The following is a 10,620-nucleotide window of genomic DNA, read 5'->3' as shown; positions in this document are numbered from 1 at the left end:
AAAAGTGAAGAGCTGGCCATCAATATGTTACTCTGTGGGCTGCCATGACATGAAGACAGGGCACACGGACTTACTCTGAAAGTGGATGACCTCACCATCCCCAAGGTAGACAGCTGCGTGCTTGATGATGGAAGAAGCATTGCTTCTGGACTCCATGTTGAAAAGCACTATGTCCCCAATCTGCATGCTGTTCTCTGGCACTTTTGTAAACATTTTCATAAAATCAGGTAGGAAATCATGCAGTAAGAGTGCTGCCATCTCAGATGAATTTCTCTTGGGAGAGAAGGGTGAGAATGAACTTCAACACAGAACTCTGTGTTCACCACATCACCCCAGAACTCTGGGGCAGCACATGGAGAGCTGGGGAGAAAGGTGATTGAAAGCATTTCTACTCACTGAACTGCTGCTTCTTCCTGACATCTGCAAGGAGAGAAAGGAACTGTCAGCACAAACTCGGCCATCTTACCTCACTTTAAAGCTCCTTGTCCCCCCTCCTCTCCAGATGATGGTGCTCTCATCCCCGGTGTGGGGTTGGCAGCATCCTTACAGTGCTGGTGCCGGTGGGCAGAGGTCTTGGCAGGCAGCGTGGTCCTGGGGACGGCACACACAGTGCTCTGCTCCGTGCAGACACGACCAAAAGCAAATGAGACAGGAAAATCGCAGAAACAATTGGAATGCAAAGCAGTGCAAACAGGAAGACCAACTCTGTGTCGTGGGCAGGTCAGGGGGAAGATAGGGAAATGTTCTGCACTGGAGGGTGGTGACCATGGAACACTGTGCAGGGGATACGGCACTAAGTCTGAAGTTCAGGAAGTGTTTGAACCATGCTCTCAACTGTAAGGTTTGATTCTGTGTGTTCCTGAGTGGAACTAAATGTTGGATTTAATGATCCCTGTGGATCCCTTCCAACTCAGGGTATTCTGCACATCTGTGTCAAATGGGACTGGAGCAGATACCAGCCGCTCAGATCCCACTGATGTGTGCTTCCAGCCAGACCTTGTGCCACTATTTTGGTGCTGAGAACCAAGAACCAGCAGCCTGCAGGAGGGGAGAACACTTTCCATGTCCCCAGCCTGGCACAGAACACCCTGCCCGGTGGTGGTACTGCCAAGGTAGCTCCTCTCTGGGGACAGACGACCCCTCTCTGGGTCCCTGCCTGCTTACGCTGAGACATTCCTTAGCAGTGAACAATGGAAGAAAATCACGTGTGGTTTGCAGCTGGAATCAGAAACCAAAAATGATTGTGGAAGAGGGTATGTTTTACATTGAAAGATGAAAAGCCCTGTTCCTATATTGATAGACAGATAGATAGACATGTGGACAGAGAAGTGTATGCACGGATGGATGGATGGGTGGATGGATGGGTGGATGGATGGATGGATGGATGGATGGATGGATGGATGGATGGATGGATGGATGGATGGATGGATGGATGGATGGATAGGTAGACGGATGGAAGGGTGGATAAATGGATAAAAAGGTGGAATGATGGATAGACACTGTGCATCTTGTGAGGAGTATTGTGGTGGGATATGAGTAAACAACCTATTTTTTGCTGACACAGAATCATAGAATGATGGCATTGTTTGGGTTGGAAGGGACCTTTCAGTCCCACTTCCCTTCATTTAACTTTGCCCGAGTGTAATTTCAAAACCTCAAGAACTCCGATAGAACGGTGACATCCTTACATTGGCACAGTGAGCAGAGTTCCCTCATCGGTGCTGAGCCTGCACTGTTTCTGTGGTGCTCTCTGAGAGGAGTCATAATCAAGAGGAGGAACGACTGCTTTTGGGTGACAGCCCTCTGAGGACTGATCTTTGTATCTGTAGGACTGTTATGGCTTCCCAGGGCCCCATTACATGTTGTACTTTTTCCTGGAGATCCCAGAGGGCTACAATGCCTGACCTTCTCCCTCAGTATGACTTAGGCTTCATATTTTGGACAGTGTGCAATTTGACTGTTGGACTAGATTAGAGGGGCGACTGAGATTGGATGTAAGGGTGAAGTTCTGTACACTAAGAGCAGTGAGGCACCGGCACAGGCTGCCCAGAGGAGCATTGGGTGCCCTGTCCTGGAGACATTCAAGGTCAGGCTGGGATGTTCTGAGCACCTGATGCAGCTGTGGCTGTCCCTGTTCATTGCAGAGGGGTTGGACTGATGGCCTTTGAGGGTTCCTTCAGTAGAGTCTGGCCCAAGCATAGCCCGATAAAGAAGGGGAGAAGTAGCGCGTGACTGGAGAATGGGACAGGACGTAGGTCCAGTAGCTGTCCTCTGTTTGCTAAAGAGAACTGCCCCAAGCTGTGCAGAATGAGGCTGTAGCTGTGGCTCTGTCACCCCCCTCACCTTGTCTGTGCCTACCTGTGTGCCCCAGAACTCATGTCAAGGGCCTGAGCTAAGTCTGGAAGTTGTCAGGGAAAAGAAAAAGTGCCACCTTTGATGAAAACATGGAGACTGTAGAACTGTGTGCCATATAAACAGTCCCTCGTGTTTTTTGGATCTGAATATGAGATCTTAAGTTCCAAGTGGAAGTTTCTCTGCTTTTCCGCTAAGATGTGTTTTTCATACCCGTCCTTATATCTTACTCTGCATACCTTGTAGTAGTTCAGCCCAATTGCTTATCATGAGAAACTGCATGTAAAATGAGTATAAAGCAAGGATCATAGAATCACAGAATGGCCTGGGATGAAAAGACCCACAGTGCTCATCCAGCTCCAACCCCCTGCTATGTGCAGGGTAGCCAACCAGCAGCCCAGGCTGCCCAGAGCCACTTCCAGCCTGGCCTTGAATGCCTGCAGGGATGGGGCATCCACAGCCTCCCTGGGCAGCCTGTTCCAATGTGTCACCAGCCTCTGGGTGAAAAACTTCCTCCTAAGATCCAACCTAAACCTCCCCTGTCTCAGTTTCAAACCATTCCCCATTGTCCTATCACTGCCCACCCTCACAAACAGCTGTTCCCCCTCCTGTTTATACGCTCCCTTCAGGTACTGGATGCCCACAATGAGGTCTCCCCAAGCTTTCTTTTCTCCAGGCCAAACAAGCCCAGTTCCCTCAACCTTTCTTTGTAGGAGAGCTGCTCCAGCCCTCTGAGCATCTTAGTGGCCTCCTCTGGACCCGTTCCAAGAGCTCTGCATCTTTCATGTTCTTGGGCCCCACACCTGGATGCAGCACTGCAGATGGGGCCTCACAAGGGCTGAGTAGAAGGGGACAATCACCTCCCTGTCCCTGCTGGCCACCCCTTTTTTAATGCAGCCCAGCACACAGTTGGCCTTCCGGGCTGCAAGCACACACTGCTGGCTCATGTCCAGCTTCTCGTCCACCAGAACCCCCAAGTCCTTCTCCACAGGACTGCTCTCAAGGAGATCTTCCCCCAGTCTGTATAAATACCTGGGGTTGCCCTGATCCAAGTGCAGCACTCTGCACTTGGCCTTAGCGAACCTCATTAGGTTTTTATAGACCCATTCTCCAGCCTGTCCAGGTCCCTCTGCATGGCTTCCCTTCCTTCCAGTGTATCGAGTGCACCATTCAGCTTGGTGTCATCTGCAGACTTGCTGAGGGTGCACTCAATGCCATCGTCTGTTACTGATGGAGACCAACCCCACTCTCGCTGTAAGCACATTTTAGATACTGGAAGAGAGCAATAAGGTCTCCCCTCAGCCTCTTCTTCAGCCCCAGTTCCTTCAGTCTCTCCTCATAGGCCATATTCTCCAAGTCCTTCACAAGCCTTGTTGCCCTTCTTTGGACCTGCTCTAGCACCTCCTTGTCCTTTCTGTACTGAGGTGCCCAAAACTGAACACAAAACTGTCCACGGAAGCTGTCACATCATCAGTGCGTGCTGGTGGACAGCTTTTGGAGCTCCTGTCAGCTGGCCTGAGACTGAGAAAGATGGTTTTCCGGGTCCCCCCACCCCCCTCTCCTGCTTTTCTTTTCTTGACCGAAAGCTCTCTTCATGAGGTTATTTTGGTGATAAGGATCTAACTGACAGCTGTGAATTATCTTGGGGGGAGTGGTGGGTGTCACAGTACTTCTGCTTTTAAAGATCAAAAAAGCTGAAGTGGGACAAGCAGTCTTTTTCAGGGATGGGTCACGAAGGAGCTGACTACTGCAAAAGGTAATAAGGTTTGTGCATGGCAACCTAGGCACCACTCCCTGCTGGCTTATCTGTTGGGCCAGAAATGTCACACTAATGGAGAGAAAAGAAGAAGGAAAAAAAACGAGAAGTAGGGGGGTAAAAGGTCCCCACTAAACCAAGTACTTCAGGGAAGAACTCCAAGCTTCCTGGCTTTCTCCCATCCTCCATGGTGACTGGATGAGCTCCTGAGATCAACAGAAAAACTATGAGCAGTGCTGGAACCCTCAGTTGTGTCTGTGTCTCTTGTTTTCTACAAAAGACTCCTCGCTTTTATTTCCTATCTTTTTCTATTGCCCGTCTTCCCTCCGCCATCTCCATAAGCAACTAGGATTTGTAATAAATGGGTTGGCCAGGCATTTGACCTGTTGTGTCTTAATCTCATGGTCAAGTACACATACATCAAAAAAACCACCTTCTCTCCCTCCAGAGTAAGACAGAGACTGCCCAGCTTGTAAGCCCCACCTCCCTCAGATCCCATCCTGCGACAGACATGTGGATGAGACATACCCTAATTTACCTTCCAACATATGTGATTATGGCTGATATGTGCAACAACCTGCTCAGAACACATTTAATACATTGTTTTGGTGCACCTGTGTCAGTGAAGTGTGCTGTAGTCACTGTCCTCCCACTGGGCAAAACAGATCATAGAATGGGGTGGGACACCTTCCAACTCCACTCTACAATTCTATGATTATCTCAGTGGTCTTTTCCAGCCTCAGTGATTCTGTGAATTACCCCAGTGTCCAGAAACAAGAGAACAGTGTGGGAGGGGAGAGTATCTGAACTCTTGCACTGTCCAGCAAGGTCCATCAAGGAGGGGAAACAGCCTCCATTCCCCTACAGTCAGGAGGAATTGCAAGGCCTGAAGTAAGTGCAATGAGCAAGTAGTGCCCAAAGTCACCAAGCTGGGAGGAAATGTTGGTGTGCCTGAGGGCAGGAAGGCCCTACAGAGGGATCTGGACAGACTGCATCAATGGGCTGAAAGCAATGGGATGAGCTTCAACACGACCAAGGTCTGGGTTCTGCACTTTGGTTATAACAAACTCACGCATCAGGCTTGGGATGGAATGGCTGGAAGCTGTGCAGAGGAGGAGGATTTGGGGTGTTAGTCAACAGCCAGTCACATGAACTTGAGCCACAGGGTGCCCAAGTGGCCAAGAAGGCGAATGGTACTTGGTTTGTGTCAGGAGGTGATCGTGAGGCCATATCTCCAATGCTGTGTTCAGTGTTGGGCCCCTCACTGCAAGCAAGACATCAAGGCCCTGCTGCACATCCAGAGAAGGGCAATGCAGCAGTGAGGGTCTGGAGCACAAGTGTTATGGGGAGCAGCTGAGGGAGCTGGGAGGGGTCAGATCTGTTTCCTGTGGTTGATGCTCAGAGCTGATGCCATTTGCAGCTGATGCATTCCATTCAGTTCTTTGTACCAGGTTCCATTCTATTTTCTTATATGTTCATGAAGTTTGTTTCTGTGAGTACATCTTTGGAATATAAGGAGTATGCCTTTAACAGGAATGAGGACAGATTCAGAACTATTCATTCTGTCATAGTCTTGTAGGTATTATTTAACACATGACAGCTGCTTTCTTCAGGTGAAGAAGGCTGTGTAGAGAGCAGTGGTTGTGGTGGTGTACGGTAAGGACAGAAAGTGAGAAGGCCCAATTTCTGCTTAATTTTAATAGTTCTGCTAAATGCTTCATACAGTATACACGGATTTTCAAACTGGTATACGTGGGAGATGAAAACATCTCTGATATTAGAGAAAATATTTACCCTATATGTAACCCTTATCACCAGAAAGGTATAGATATATACTCCACATCTTATGCTAAATAACAGCACGATAGGAACAAAAAACACCATTCCCCCATTCAGCCAATCATTTGGTATCATTTCACCTTAATTTAACCCGAGGGAACTTCAAAACCTCAGTGACCCTCATCCATCTGGGTGGTGTCAGCCCCACATTCTTATTCCCAAATCCTTTAGCTTGTATCCTTCATCCCACTGGTAGCCCAGGTACGGTGTTCCAGACCTACGTGCTCCCCAGGTCACATCACCACCTCCTTCACTGCAGTGCTGGGAACATCTACGAGGGAAGACAGCTCTGGTGACACTCATCCAAGGTGAGTATCACAGTCCCCCCATGCCTGAGGGCAAAGACACTCACCATATCCCCAGTGAGCTGGCCCAGCCCCAAAAGGGCAAGGGCGAAGTGGATGCAGTTACAGGTGATCGCGTCGTACTCCAGCACCATGTCCATGGCTGCTCGGATCCGCCACTGCAGGGCAGCTGCATCCAGTCCCCCCTTCATCCGCAGCACCCTGGCGGGGCCCCGGGTCCTCACGAGGTGGCTCTTGCCATGCTTGGCCACAATCCCTGTTGGGGATGTTCCTGAGGTGCCTGTGGTGTGGAGGAGATGGCCTTCAAGGAGGGTTGAGGGTCACAAGGAAGAACTGGGTACCCAAAAAGGGTAGAGGTGTCCAAATAGATTTGAAGTGCTCCAGGAGTGTTGGGGTCATTGGGAAGGTTGGGGAGTTGGAATCACTGGAAGTGCTGGGTCCCCAGATAGGGTTGAATTTCCCAAGAAGGGTTGGGTCCCCAAATAGGGTTGAGGTGCCCAAAAAGAGTTGGGGTCATCAAGGAGAGTTGAGAGTAACCTGGGATATTTGTTTCACAAATAGAGTTGAGATCTCCAAGCAGGGCTGAGGTTATCAAGGAGGTTTGGGGGTGACCTGAGGTGTTGGATCCCCAGATAGGATCAGGGTGCCCAAGGAGGGTTGTGGTCCCCAAACATAAGCTGCTTTGCCTCATGTCCCCTATGCGGAGTTTCCTCCCACTGCTCACCTTCCAGGTGGATGATCTCCCCATCACCGCAATAGACACCAGCGTGGGCACCCCACCAGCCGGGTCCCCCCGAGGCCAGTGGGAAGAGGAAGAGATCCCCAGGCTGGGGCTCAGCCACCCCGTTGGGCACCACGTCAAAGTGCTGACCCAGCAGCCCCTCACAGAGGAAGAACGCTGCTGTGCTTGCCGCTCCTGCCACTGCCTGGGGACACAGCCACATGTCACCTCCAGCCAGGTGCTACCCCATAGGTTTGTCCCTGTCCCGTAGAGGTTTGGGTCTCACAGACCAGGTAAGAGATCTGGGAGGCCATCTCCGGCCAACTCAGTTGGAGAGCTTTGGTCCAGAGCACTCGTGGGCACTGAGTTAAGGCAGGCTTGCCCTGTAGGTGGTAGGATGGGTAGTGTGGGGTGCATCTGTGGATGCTGACACTTACCTTCTTGGAGCTGTTCACCTGGAAGCATAAATACCCACAGTCATGCTGGTGGAACTGGGACCCACCTCACCTCAATCCCAGCTGCAGACAATTTTGGGGCAGCATCACCAAGGTGTGTCCCTTGCTATCACCTGTGCGGCCTTGATCAGTTCCATCCAAACCTGACACATCCAGGAGCGCAGCCAGTACCGGGGCTGGAGGAATGGCGGGACCTTGTCCTGCAGGGTCCGCAGCAAGGAGCTCACCTGGGGGTCAGCAAGGCCAGATCCAGCCTGCTGGCACCCACACCTGCTGTCACCCACCCTGGTGGCACCCACCCCACCTCCAACACCCTCTCCATTCACCCACGCCCCTTTCCCTCACACGTAGCACAAACAACACAGGTGCCATGACCCCAGGGTGGGAGAAGAGGAATGGAGTACAGTGGCCTTCCTGGTGTCTCCTGGCTACCTGCTCCGGGAGGTCCATCTGGAAGGAAAGACATGGCATCCACAGAGCTGTGCCACCCTGGTAGTATCACCAAACATCAAGCTATGGCCTCAGTCACCACACTATCCCTGAGGACATGCCTGAGCCCTCCTCTCCACCCTCACCTTAGAGGCGCCTTCAAAATCCCCTTGTTGCTCTGCGGTCCCCAGGCTGCAGGACCCCAAGTGGCTGGCAGTGCCTGCACCAAGGAATGTGCCCAGACTGTCCCGACCGGCCCCACCGGTGCCACTGAGCCCGCCCTGTCCTGGTGACATGGGGCCCTCCCAGGGGGGACAGTCTCCACCTGCTGGGACATTTCCTCCACAAACCCCTTGGGTGACCAAAAGGTCGTCACAAAGTGCCCTCTGCAATGGACCTGAGCCTGTGACTACCAGGACAGTGCCACCTCCACCATCACAGGGCTGTGCCTATGGAATGGCCACTGGCGTGTCCCCAGGGAGATGCTTGCCCTTGGGGATGGGTTTCATGTCCAGGTCAGCCCCGGAGCCCCATTAAAGTTTCATCTAGGATCAGCAGAGGCTTTGGCAGGGCATGGCACAGGTGACCTGGGAGCTGTCACCACCCACTGCCCGCAGCCACTTGGCGTCATTTGTCACAGCAGGCACACAGAGGGAAAAGGAGCTCTGGTAAAGGAGAGCTGATGAAGGGTGAAACCAGAGCCTGGCCCTGACATGGCAGAGTGCCACTGCTAGTGTTAACCCATCACAGTCACCAGTGGTGCCAGCAAGAGCTTCCTGGAGTCCCACATTTCTTTTCTCCCTCCAGATCTTTGTATCTCCCGGTTGCTTTTGTCCACTCCTGATTGCCTTCACCAGTTCCTGGTCCCCATCATCCCACTGTGGTCCCCACCATCATCCCTACCAACCTCTATTGCACCTTGCTGCTCCCTCCCAGTCCTAGTTCCCATTGCATCCTCCTGGTCCCTGCTGTTACCTCCTTGTCCCCGCCAATCTCTTTTGGGCTCTGTCATCTTCTCCTGATCACCATCAGATCACCTCCCTACCCTATGGTCCCATCCCAGTCCCCACCAAACCTTTCTGGTCCCCTTCATTCCCTCCTGATGCTTGTCCCCTTGATCTCAGCCATCTCTTCCTGGTCCTCAGTGTCTTCCCCTGGTCCCCAGTGTTCCCTCCTGGGCTCCACCATTTCCTTGTGGTCCCCATTGCCCTCTCCTGATCCTTTTTGTCACCTCCTAGTTGCCCCAACCAGTTCCCCGACCCCACCCTCCCCATCTGGTCCCCTCCTGCTCCCTTCCACCTTCTCCTTGTCCCCAGCCACACTGTCCCCTGACTGCAGTACATCCATGTGCTCCCCATGGCTGGTGGGATTAGTGCAGCCAGAGCCCAGCTATTGGTCTCAAGACCGCCAGCAGCATCTTGGGGTAATTAGTAAATTAGTAATTAAATGCTGGGGAGGAGGGAGGTAGCCGATCCCAAGGTTTTAGGCTGGGTAATCCCAAGGCATCTGTCACAGAGCTGGGTCACGGGCTTTAACGTTTGCTCCTTCATATGGGGACCTCACCACTGAGCCCTTCAGCGGTGGTCTTGGGCACTGTTTGGTCCCCAATGTGCTAGGGTGCCCCTTTGGTCTTCTGACAGAGACACAGTGTTGGGGACACCTCTGGATGTGCCACTGGGGCCACATGGCCAGGTGCAAGAGCAAAACGGGGTGGGAACAATATTTTTGTAATTATTGGATTTCCTCGGCACGATGATTATTGGCTGGCAGCAGATGGCTGCTGGGGCTAATCCCCTTCCCAAATCCCAGCTCCAGAGCTGGCTTTTTACCGGCGGTGTAGAGGGGAGCAAGGCTGGGTGGCAAATTAGCCGAGTCAGCGCTCATCACCTTCCCTGTGGGCCGAAAGCCACTGCTTCCCAGCACCATGGGGTACCCAATGTCTGTCCCATGGGTGGAGGCCCAGGAAACCCATGGGTATGCAGAGTGCCCAGTTCCCACTGCGTCAGTCCAGCACCACTGTTGTGGTGTTGCTTATGGTAGGGACAAGATGGAGCCATGGCACTAGGATGGGGGAATGAGTGTTGGGAAGGAGGACGCTGCTGATGGGGTGGAAGGACGCTGCATTTGGGATTGGGTGATGGTGGCGGTGGGAGGGGGAATGCTGCAGTTGGGATGGGGTGATGCTGCATGTAAAGGGGATTGAATGATGCTGCAGGTGAAGATGGAGATAGATGGAGCCTCATCCTCTATATCCCCTTGTGTCACCACCTCTGCTCCCCAGCAGGACCCTTGTGATAGATCTAACCCAACCTCAGCCTCAAGACTCCACCCCCATCCCTGTACCTGTCTCCACCGGCCCCACAGCCCACCCCGGATGGCTGCAGTGGGGGTTTAGCGCCTAAAGCCCTCAAATCTCAAATTGTGCTGCCCTGTCACAGCGAGGGTTTAGCCTTCGTTGCGTAACCCTGGGGCCACCTGGCCCCACGCTGCTGCGTCAGCAGCCATGGCCCAAAGCCCCCAAAGGGACACCAAGGCTGCTGGCCCCGGGGGTGGACACACACGATACCCCTGTCCCAGCACTAATCCTCTTTGGGGGCCCCCCATCAATCATCCCCCTTGACTGGGGCTTGTAATTAATTGCCTGGGGACAGGGAAGGGGGGCGGTGTGTCGTCCCCCTCTCCGTAATTACCACTTTTCGTTATTCCTCTCTAAACTCCTTAACAAGGGGCTTATGTGCTTACAGGGCCCGGTGGGCGCAGCAC

The sequence above is a fragment of the Excalfactoria chinensis genome, chromosome 10 (assembly GCF_039878825.1).
Source record: "Excalfactoria chinensis isolate bCotChi1 chromosome 10, bCotChi1.hap2, whole genome shotgun sequence".
Taxonomy (NCBI): Eukaryota; Metazoa; Chordata; class Aves; order Galliformes; family Phasianidae; genus Excalfactoria; species Excalfactoria chinensis.
This window is presented reverse-complemented; position numbering follows the sequence as displayed.